A 12,011-nucleotide genomic window follows, 5' to 3' on the forward strand; every position below is an offset into this window, starting at 1 on the left:
ATAATCTGCTCCACTCAATGTTCAATCAAGTCGATATATTCTTCAATCAAAAACTAGTCTCCCCAGCCAACAACTCTTATGCCTATCGAGCGTACATAGAGACCCTACTGAATTACGCACCTCACGCCAAGAAATCTCATCTTTCATCGGCATTATGGTACGACAGCGAGGAAGGAGTATCAGATGTATACGACGCCGACGCTGCCGGTGCGGATCGCGGATTCATCGAACGCAAACGGATCATGAGCAATGCCCGTACCGTTGATCTCATTGGTCATCTACACTGCGACGTATTCAATCAAGACAAATTTTTACTCAACGGTGTGGAACTGCGTCTTCGCCTCGTGAGATCGAGAGATAGCTTTTGCATCATGGAAGCCGAAAATCGCCACAAGCTGCACATCCTGGAAACTTCGCTGCTCGTTCGTCGGGTGAAGATCAGCCCCGGAATCTTGTTGGCGCATGCACGGACACTAGCCAAAGGTACAGCAAAATACCCCGTGACCAGAGTCGAGGTGAAATCCTTCACCATACATGCAGGAGTACAAGCAGAAACGCTGGACAATGTGATACTCGGTCAGCTACCGAAACGAGTGATAATCGGTTTTGTCAGTAATAAAGCCTTCAACGGAGACAGACAACGCAATCCATTCAATTTTCAAAACTACTCTCTGAATTTCCTCTCGCTGTACGTCGACGGAGTGCAAGTTCCATCGAAACCGCTACAGATGAACTTTGGCAAAGATGATCTCTACGTGGACGCCTATCAAACCCTCTTCTCCGGTACGGGGATTCATTTTCTGAACGACGGAAATGGTATCAATCGACAACAGTTCGCCAAAGGAAATTGTCTAATGGCGTTTGATCTAACTCCCGATCTCTCCGCCAACTGTCCGTCTCACTGGTCGCTCATCAAACACGGAACTCTCAGGGTCGAAGTGCGCTTTGACGAAGCCCTCAAAGAGACTGTGAATTGTCTGGTGTACGCTGAATTCGATAATCTGATTGAAGTGGATGCTGCACGTCAGGTCATTACAGATTTTTCAGGGTAAGAGTTACTCCTCTCCCAGCTCGGGCGCTGTCGCGACACGGCAGGTGGTGACTTCCGCTAGAGGGGACGCGCTCACTCCTCCACTCCAACGTCTTCAAGGGGAGCAACAGGCCAGTTGGAGACATCGGATAAACACGGCTGCATATAAAACGCCTCACGCAACTGCAATGCCGAGTCAGTCAGCATTCAAACTACACCGCGACAGCATCGCTCTTGCAATCTTTGTTCACTCGAGTACGTTCGTTGAAGCTCAAGTATGGATTACGTGATAGATATCCAAGGGTTTCGAGATGTCTACGGCAAATTCATACCGAAAGAAGTGGCAGTCGTCACCCTCGATCACCGCTACTCGGCACACTGGTTAGTAGAACCACCATATCCCTTCGCGGATCTGCCACTTAAAGAACGTGCCGTAAATAATTACGTTACCTGTTACCATCACGGCATCGAGTGGTTCGAAGGTGACATCACTCTGCTTCAACTAGCCGTTAATCTACGAGAAATCGCACGTAACGCTCATCGTATTGTTGCCCGCGGACGCGAGAAATCGAAATATATTGAAAATGTTACTGCGCGACAAGTATTGAACTTGGAGGACCTCGAATGCCCGGCATTCGGCAAGCTGGAACGTTCTTCAGAATGGTGCTTCTTCCATGGTGTGAAGAAGGAGGAATTTTTCGCCTGCGCGACGAACAACGCACTCAAACTCAAAAAATGGGTCATCAGCAACGACATTTTAACTAAATACGAGTATACAGAAGCTGCGTCAGTCAGTAAGCACAGCATCACCGGAGAGAAGTGTTCGTCCAGTCATCAGGCCCCTCAACCGCCACAGAGAAATTCATCGCTAGGAGCTGTCATACCAGAACCAGACGCTTCATCGGAAATCTCTCCTGATTCACCCAGACCTACGTCCGATAGCGTAATTGCCGCTCCCTACGAACTGCGTACTACTACTACGAGCGGCTCGAATACCCCCTTACAATCTTCCGCGCGTGGTATGATTATCTCCGATAACGAGGACGAGGAAGAAGAAGAAAAAGACGCGCAAAATGGACAGTCTACAGATATGGAGCGCGATGCCGACGATTCCGAACGGGAGGACCGGGGTTTTTGCAGCGGATCAGATACCCCTCATCTGGACACGCCCGACAGCCATTGTATCAAACACCGATGACCACACGCGACCCGGTAGCCACTGGGTGGCATTTTTCGTCAGTTCCTCGGGACACGGAACATACTTTGACAGCTTCGGATTACCGCCATTCATCCCTCACCATAAGCGGACTTTACGAAGAAATTGCAGACGATACGCCTGGAACGACAGACAGCTTCAAAGCCTCTCTTCTGATGTATGTGGACAATTTTGTATTATGTTTATGCACTTTATGGTTGCTGGTTTTTCTCTGCGGCAGTTTCTCAATATATTTACTTCTGACCTTAAAAGAAACGATCGTATCGCAGAATTATTCCACATCCGTCTAGCCTATGTCTCGAAGCGTAAAAGCCTCAGTATTAATTCGAATAAAGTTTATCCTGTAAGGTGTCTTCAATGTTGTACCTCTAAGAATTGTAATGCCGCTAGCGTATAAGACTGGTAAAAAAAAAAAAAAAAAAAAAAAAAAAAAAGAACTCTGCTACCATATCTTGTGTGTGTGTGTGTGTGCGTGTATAGGAATAAGAACATTGCAATTGTCATTGATTCGTTACGTATTCATACCCGCTCTACCTTCGCATTTATTTGTATCCGTAATGTCTGAATAAACCTGTAATAAGTTTAATTTGTATACACCGTCGCATCGTCTTTGTTTCCATTTTCTTATCCATCCTCATCCTCGTATAAGTATATATATATATATATATATATATATATATATATATATCTAAGTACGACTATAGTTTAACATTAGAAAAGCATGTCTACATTTTTCAAGTATAAGTAAGCCTTAGGGTAAATACTGGCGGGGTAAGGTCAGTGACACGAGCAACCGCCGCAAAGAACAGGGCTGAAGGAAGAACGAGCCCCGTTCGTGACGTAGGCAGAGAGTCTGGGTCATCATTTGGGTAAAGGAGGATGAGGAGGAGGAGGAAGTGACTGCAGTCGTAGACGTCCATGGCACATCGCTTCGTGGTCAGAGGTAGCGGGTAGAGGGGTTCATAGCCCAAAGTCTGTCTCGCGGCCAGAGGGTACGAGGTGAGAGGAAGGAGTCCGTCTCGCGGATAGGGGTACGAGGTGAGAGGAAGGAGTCCGTCTCGCGGATAGGGGATCCGAGGGTAAAGGGTACACACTCAGCAGCCTTCGCATGGAGTCCGGAATCAGTTTTGGTGGTCAGGGGTCGCGGGGTAGGGGAACAACACCCGAAAATCACTTCTGGTCAAGGGGGGGTTGCGGGGAAAGGGTTGACGGGCCATAGAAGCCTCTAGACGAAAATCGCTCGTAGGCAAAGGGTGACGAGGAACAGGAATGATGTCCCAAAATCCGCTCCTAGGCGAGGGGCGGCGGGGGAAGGGGAACGCGCCCCAAAGTCACTCCTAGGCGAGGGGCGGCGGGGGAAGGGGAACGCGTCCCAAAGTCACTCCTAGGCGAGGGGCGGCGGGGGAAGGGGTATGCGTCCCAAAATCCGCTCCTAGGCGAGGGGCGGCGGGGGAAGGGGAACGCGTCCCAAAGTCACTCCATGGCGAGGGGCTGGCGCCAGAGAGGGGCGGGAGGGGGGTTTGTTGTGACGCCCCAAAGTGCCCCCATACTACTGGTGTCCCATTTTAAGGTACCACCAGATTTATCTCGAAAAAGACTGCTCTGATCGAAAATTGACCCGAGTGAAACTTCTAGGGTTTAAAGGGGGACGTTTGAAAAAGAAATTATTTTCAGTCTTAGATTTGAAATGGCGGCGCTATGATGGCTGACATGTTTTTTTTTAAATAGGAACATGACTCTATTTTTCTACCAAAAAATTCATCACATCAAAACTAACAACTTTTGCATGACCGTTTTTCGGATTGAGTCCGTAATTTTTTAGTTACAACGCAATTTTTTACTATTTCAGCGCAATCCAGGATGTACCACAAGGGGGTCAAGTCAAAAAATACAGAAAATTCATAAACATGTTTTTGTGGAAAATTGAACGTTTTCAAAAGTTATTCGAGGTCAAACATCAACAAAGGACCTATATATATATATATATATAGTTTGAACGTTTTCAAAAGTTATTCGAGGTCAAACATCAACAAAGGACCTATATATATATATATATAGGTCCTTTGTTGATGTTTGACCTCGAATAACTTTTGAAAACGTTCAATTTTCCACAAAAACATGTTTATATATATATATATGTCGATGATAAAGAACAAAGTTGTCGTTGCTTTTCGTCATTTGTTTTGTTGAAGAATTTGTTTAATAAAAAAAAGAAGAAAGAAAGGACATCTTTCGCGGAACGTAAAAGAAAGTTGACGTATTTTGTCGCGATCAATATTTGAATTATCTAATATCGTTTTGTTCTGAGTTCAGAGTTAATAAAATGTTCTTTTAATGGCTCAATATGCGCCCAACACGAAAAACACAAAGTTCGCGAGTGATTTCTGGCCTTTCTCCGACATCAGAAGTGGGATTACCAAGAAATATGGAGCCTGAAACATCGACCTCTCAAAATCAGAGTCTTCAACGAGACCAACGAGACAACGAAGACCAGAGGAGAGTTTTAATTGAAAATCAGAACAAGAACATGATGGAATTAATTCGATCGATCCGTGGTCCATCAACAAATTCGCCTGAAATTATTTTTCCCGAATTTAACCCTGACAAAGACAATGTGAATCCTCGTGCTTGGTATACGACAGCTAGTCTGTGTATGCAAGAGGAGCTTCGAGGAAGCAAATTAATCATTGCTTTGAGCAAAGCGATGAAAGGATCCGCTGCATCGTGGTTGTCCCAAATTAGTTTCGCTGGAATGACCTGGGGAGAATTTAAAAATATTTTTTTCTCTCGCTTCGAAATTGTCGAGACTCCTGCGGCAACGCTAATCTCTTTGAATTCCGGTCAGCCCAATGAAGAGGAAAATTTCGCCGCATATTCAACCCGAATTTTGAACGAGCTAATTCCACGACTTGAATCTTTGAGCAAAGAAGAAATTGCAGTTTCAATTGTACTGGCTCATGTGGCTCAATTGGACTCACGATTGAAACGATTGGCTCTTACTTCGGAGATAAATTCTCGGAGCAAACTACAGCAAGAGTTAATGGCTGTCGAATATCGGAAAAGGGTTTTCCCTTTTTCTCAAGCAAAGGATAGCCCATCGTTTGACCCGAAAAGATCAAGATCTACTTTGAAATGTTTCAATTGTGGAAAAATTGGACATAAAGTTTCTGAATGTCGAAGTCGTCCATCAAACTTCATTTCGGACAGTTCGGAAAATGTTTCCAAGAAGATACCCTCTACTGCAAAGAAATCTTCCGTCACGTGTTTCAAATGCGGAGAAGCTGGGCATATTTCTACGAATTGCAAAAAGATTTCTGATTCTGGCAAGCATATCCCTACTCAAGGTCAAATGGAGCGTCGTGTCAATTTATGCTCAATTCAACCAGTTTTCGGCGAATTATTACATTCCGGTGAGAAGTTTTCATTTTGCTTTGATTCTGGTTCAGTACCCCCGGAACTAGATATTTGTTCTGATGAATCTTGTGAAGAGTCACTGAGTATTTCAGGTATTAAATTAAAAATTGAGATACATTATTACTGAGTCGATTTTGTGAGATATCTTATTTGATATGTTTGTTTATTACGAGTACTTGATAAATACTTGAGAGTATTTGAACAGGAAATGATTGTCATTCCCTTCGTGGTTTGATCATGATCTTGAAGCACACATTCATTGAGCTTAATAGTTGCAAGTCATACAGAACCTAACTCATTTCGGTGAGCGGAGAAGGTGCAATGTAACGGCTAATGGTGTGGTGCTGTCGCATGAGGCGACTGTGTGTTGAAATCTTGATGTATGGACAGCTTGGTGATGTCATACAGTCAAATGAGTCGCATGAGGTGACTGTGTGTTGAAATCTTGGTGTATGGATAACTTGGTGTTGTCATACAGTCAAAAGAGTCGCATGAGGCGACTGTGTGTGTATGATAAAGAGATATTGTTAGTGGTTTTTCACCGGATCAACTCTCATAATGTTGTATTTAAAATTCATGATTTTGTTTTTAATAATCAATTGATAACAAGATCAGGAAAGCCAAGCAGTCTAAAAAACAAAAAAATCTTTTTATGTATTTTCAGAAGAACCAGATACAACACACGAGGACGTGTGAAAGTCAGTCTGGCCGTGTCGATGATAAAGAACAAAGTTGTCGTTGCTTTTCGTCATTTGTTTTGTTGAAAAATTTGTTTAATAAAAAAAAGAAGAAAGGAAGGACATCTTTCGCGGAACGTAAAAGAAAGTTGACGTATTTTGTCACGATCAATATTTAAATTATCTAATATCGTTTTGTTCTGAGTTCAGAGTTAATAAAATGTTCTTTTAATGGCTCAATATGCGCCCAACACGAAAACCACAAAGTTCGCGAGTGATTTCTGGCCTTTCTCCGACATAAATATATATAGGTCCTTTGTTGATGTTTGACCTCGAATAACTTTTGAAAACGTTCAATTTTCCACAAAAACATGTTTATGAATTTTCTGTACGACGCGTCGTTATATATATATATATATATATATATATATATATATATATATATATATATATATTATATATATAGGTCCCTTGTTGATGTTTGACCTCAAATAACTTTTGAAAGAATAGATTTATCGTAAAATGACAAAAGACCTTTTTTGTAGAATGTTCAATTTCCTACAAAAACATGTTTATGAATTTTCTGTACTACGCGTCGTTATCTAGTTATAAAAATCGCAAGGAGCAAGAACCATTTTTGCCATGTTATTCTGATGGAAAGTAGAAAATCGCGATGAGGCACATATAATTATCAATATTAAAATCTGAAATTTTTATGGTATTTTTTTTCGTCATCTTGAACAATATTTTCAGTATACCATGAAAAAAAAAAAGTCAATTTCTTTGATACAGTAATATATATTTATTTGAGTCTCGTGTGGCAAAATGTTAGTTTTTGATGTTTTAAGAGCCCACTCCAAAGGACAGCTCAAAAAAAAATTTTAGGAGGTCGCTCCAAATTTTTAAAAATGTTAAAAATCGTCAAAAAATTAGATTAAAAAAATTACATTTTCAGTATTTTGTTTGATTTTTAATTCATTTCGTGGTGTATTTTTATACATTTTTTTTCACTAAATATAAGAAAAAAAAATTTATGAAATTTTAATATGAATATAAAAAGGTCGCTCGAAAAAATCTGATGAAATGCACCAACGAATGCAAAAAATTATGAGCGACCTTTCAAAATTCAAAGTTTGAACTGAAACTTTCGGAAACTTATTTTTTTTTGATCTATAAAATTATACCGTAACGAGAAAAAAAAATAAAAAAAAAAAAAATCGAATGACGATTTCTGACGTTTTAAAAAATGTGGAGCGACCTCTTAAGAACTTTTTCTTGAGCTGTCCTTTGGAGTGGGCTCTCAAAACATCAAAAACTAACATTTTGTCACACGAGACTCGAAAAAAAAAGTCGGTTTTTTTGCGACACCCTGTTAACTACATATAGTTAAACGCTTTTAAAAATCTTTCATCTTTTAATAACCCGGACGAACTTTCGATTGCGACAAAAATCTGTGCTGAACGTCAAATCATGCGAAATTCGACACACCGAGGCCGGATCGATCCAACGGTAAAACCGATCTATGAATCACGATATTCTTGTGAAGAATATATGATCGATATTGAAATGACTTTGGGGCTATCATTAAATTCGGGGGATGAGCTGCACGTGGATTTAAATACCTTTGACCCAAGTGGTTCTGGGGTCGAGCTTACGGTGTCACATACACAGGTATATGAGGCTATACCTATATTTATATGGCTGCAGCATGGGATGGTTGGTTTATTGCTCAACCGTTCTTGAAGCATTATTACTTCTCGCTGTGTTGGATTATACGTGCAGAATATGCCTGTCTATGGAAAAATCGCACAACTTAACGTTCTACATTTCACGGCTCTCGTCAAGCAGCTTTATGGCCATATATATATATATATATATATATGTATATATATATATACAAGTTACGAGTGTATTTAGCACGTTTTGAACGTAAATATCATTAATTTATGAACTAGAAATCTGTATCTGAATACCTCTGTTGAGGTAACGTCAGTTTGATAAAAGAAATTATTCAGTTTTAAATTTAAGAAAAGAGTTAGATTTTGAAAAACCGGTCTCTTTTTGAACCCTGCGCCCACTGTTGCAGCCGGCAGCACTGCACGCCGACCAGCATTGAGTCTTAGAGTCAATTTTAATAAATCTAAAAAGTGCAAAAAATTTGCAAACACGTCATATAGACTATACTTCATATGCAAAAGAATACTGAACTCAATCTTAATACGAGAGCCTTAATTTGGAAAAATGTGCTGTAAACTAGTTTTCTTGTGAGGTTTTGCTAACCGGTTCATGTCATCAGAGCCAGATTGAACATTTGTATCGAAGAAGATTTAAAAAAATAGCAGTCGAGTACACGACTTTGCGCGCCGAGTTGGAATTACTTCTTCTCGTTTGATTTAACTAAATACGGCTATCTACATCAGTTTGCCAGACTAGCTCCTAGCTGCACTAGCCTACCTGTACTAACTACAAAAAAAAAAAAACAGAATTTTCTTGTCCAACCCTTTTCGAGTGATTTTTTCTTCCATTTTTTCAATTAGAAGCATTTTGTACAATCTGAAACAATTCCAATAATCCTACTGAGGGCCCAGAATAGTTCTCTTTTTTTGTAAATGTGAGGAAATTTCGATACTAATTTTTTCCATTAAAAGAATTATCCATAAATTTCAAGGTATTGAAATTGATCATATGATAATTATTTGAGTTTACAAACTACTTTTTCTTTTCCGAATTACAAAACTCTCGAATTAAATCAAATATATATCAAGACTGTTTTATTAAAAAAATACACAAAATTGATTTTTATTAAAAATAATTGAAAGGTCACATTTTTAAAAGCAAGATACTGTTGTACGTCCTATGTGGGTGAGTTTTTGTGAGTTTTTCAATATGTTACAAGAAGTCTTCATTTTTTGAGTCACAAAACATAACTCAAGAACAATTGGTTAAAAACTCACGGTTCGAAGTGGAAATGGTAAGGTTTTATGTTGTTATCCAAGTTCTCAAAACGGGTCATGGATATTTAGTGATAAATCATACCCACCCTTTTGTAGTTATGATTTTTTTAAATAAAATAATTACCACTTAATAAGTATTTTCTTGTAATCATGAGGATGTTCCAAGTCCCAAAATGGCCCGTATTTTCAAACGAGTGCAGGCTGCCAAGCATATCGAACCACATGGTACACTGCATATTAGGGTGTCCGTTATTTACGAAATTGTTTTTTTTTCACTTGGGTATCGTGTAATTGTTAATTTATAGCAAAAACAAGTTTGAAAAAAAAATCCCATGGCGTTTAATCCTGTCTAAATGAAGATATTTTTCCTATTCATTCAACATGGAGCTTTTGCACGTTTTAAAAATCAATTTTTTTCTTGCTTATTGCATTCAATAACTTACAAAATATTGTTGATTCTGTTTCTATTATGATCTCTTTGGATGGATAAATTTTGGTATTGGCGTCAAAACTTATTTCGTAAATTTTGATAAGGTCAAAATTCAGTTTTATGGTTTTTACCAATAATTTTGTTCAATTTGCCGACAGTTTAACATTTATGCGGTATTTAATGTTACATTTTTTATTATACGCTCTAAATAATAATTCAGAATTGATAAAAATTTTATTACACAAATTATTATTTATTTCATTTTAATAACAGTTTCAATTATCAAAAATGTAAAAACCTTTTTCTCTTCGAAATAATCTTTGTTTTTGCTCAGAATTATCATTATATCTAAATACTCAAAATAAAATAATTATGATGCAAGTATAGTGTAATCATTGAACTCAAATTTTGTTTGTCAGGCATTCTTTGGTTGCAGTTGAAAATTCATTTTTATATTTCTTTATCATCTGGAGACGATACTTCTTTTGATTACTTCATCTACAACTTTCATATTTTTAACAATTTCTAAACCTTCCAAATAATTAATATTTTCGTGCCACGTTTCTACATCGAGTTCAAAAAATTTTCATTGATATTTAAATTTCTTGAAAAAGTTCAAAGTTGCAGAAACAGCAGTACAATCGACTCAAGATTATATCACTGGGCTAATTGAAGATGAGAATCAGAAGCAGTATGTATAGTCTGCAGGTGATAAAGGAATATAAACATAATTTCCAAGTGCAACCAAAGAATGCCTGACAAAGAAAATTATGTTAAATGATGACACTATACTTTATAATTATTTCATTTCGAGTGTTCGAATAAAATGATAATTGTAAGCCAAAAAAAGATTATTTAAAAAAACAAACTTTTGTTTACTTTTGATAATTAAAACTGTTATAAAAATAAGATACATAACGATTTGCGTTTTGAAATTTTTATTAATTGTCCGAACAATTATTAAGAGCGTGTAATAAAAAATTGATCATTAAATACAGCATTAATATTGGGTAATCAGTAAATTAAACAAAATTATTGGTAAAAACGATAAATCTGAATTTTCACCTCATAAAAATTTGCGAACTAAGTTTTTGATGCTAATATCGATATTTCTCTACTCAAAAGGATCATAGTCGGAGCAGAATCAACGATATTTGGTAAGTTATTGAATACAATAAGCATGAAAAAAAAATTTATTTCTAAAAAGTCCAAAAACTCCATGTTAAATGAATGGTAAAAGTATCGTCATTTAGACAGGATTAAATGGCATCGGGAAATTTTTTTCTTTTTTTCAAAATTGTTTTTAGGCTATTAACTAAGAATTTCAACGACCAAGCAAAAAAAACTAATTTGGTAAATAACGGACACCGGAACACAACGGAATACTGCTTATTCTTGAGGGCTTAGAGTTTCCATATATATATATATATATATATATATATATATATATATATATATATATATATATATATATATATATATATTGCGACCCGTCAATCGATGCTCGCCTACTGGGGATCGTGTCAGCAGCAAGGATGAGAACAAATGAGGCGTTCGATACGTTATAAAATTAAAGAAATTGTTGAAATCGGGTAATCCGGCTAAAAAGTATTAATTCTCCGAAATAACCTAAGAGGAATTTTGTTGGGCGCCAGGTACGATGTACCACGATAACCTGAGAAAGAAAGAAGGTAAAAGGAAAAAGGGAACTCGGTAGCTCAGTATTTGGCGGAGGGGAGTGGCCGGATAGTGAACGGACAACACACTTTTCTACTATAAAAATTGCCCAAAATTAAGGTAAAGAAATGTCAGTTTATTAGTGGGGACGGAAGTAGGTCTCAAAATTCTACCTAAATCGTACACAGTCCTTGGTGAAAGATGGCAACAAACAAAGGTTAATTCAACAGACTCGATACAAGAAACGGAAATAATAACATAACTAAAATAAAACAATCTTCTTTGATCGAATTACACGGACGGGAACAAATTCGTTACAAAATAAAGATAGTAAGATAAATCGCGATAAACAATCTTCTATAAGCGAAATACAAATAAACTTAAACTTGATACAACGCGAGAATAATAACGCTAACTATAATCGAAAAACAATCTTCTTTAAATGAGATACAAGAAAGCTCAACAGAATAAGGTACAGAATAAACGGAACGTGACAGCTGTTAACGAATGACTCGATATAATACAGAGGAGTCGAAAACGGAATACAAGCGTCAGCTGTCACAAGACTAGGACTCGTACAATTACAAAATAAATGTAACCAAAAATCTTAACG

The sequence above is a fragment of the Diprion similis genome, chromosome 13, assembly GCF_021155765.1.
Source record: "Diprion similis isolate iyDipSimi1 chromosome 13, iyDipSimi1.1, whole genome shotgun sequence".
Classification (NCBI taxonomy): Eukaryota; Metazoa; Arthropoda; class Insecta; order Hymenoptera; family Diprionidae; genus Diprion; species Diprion similis.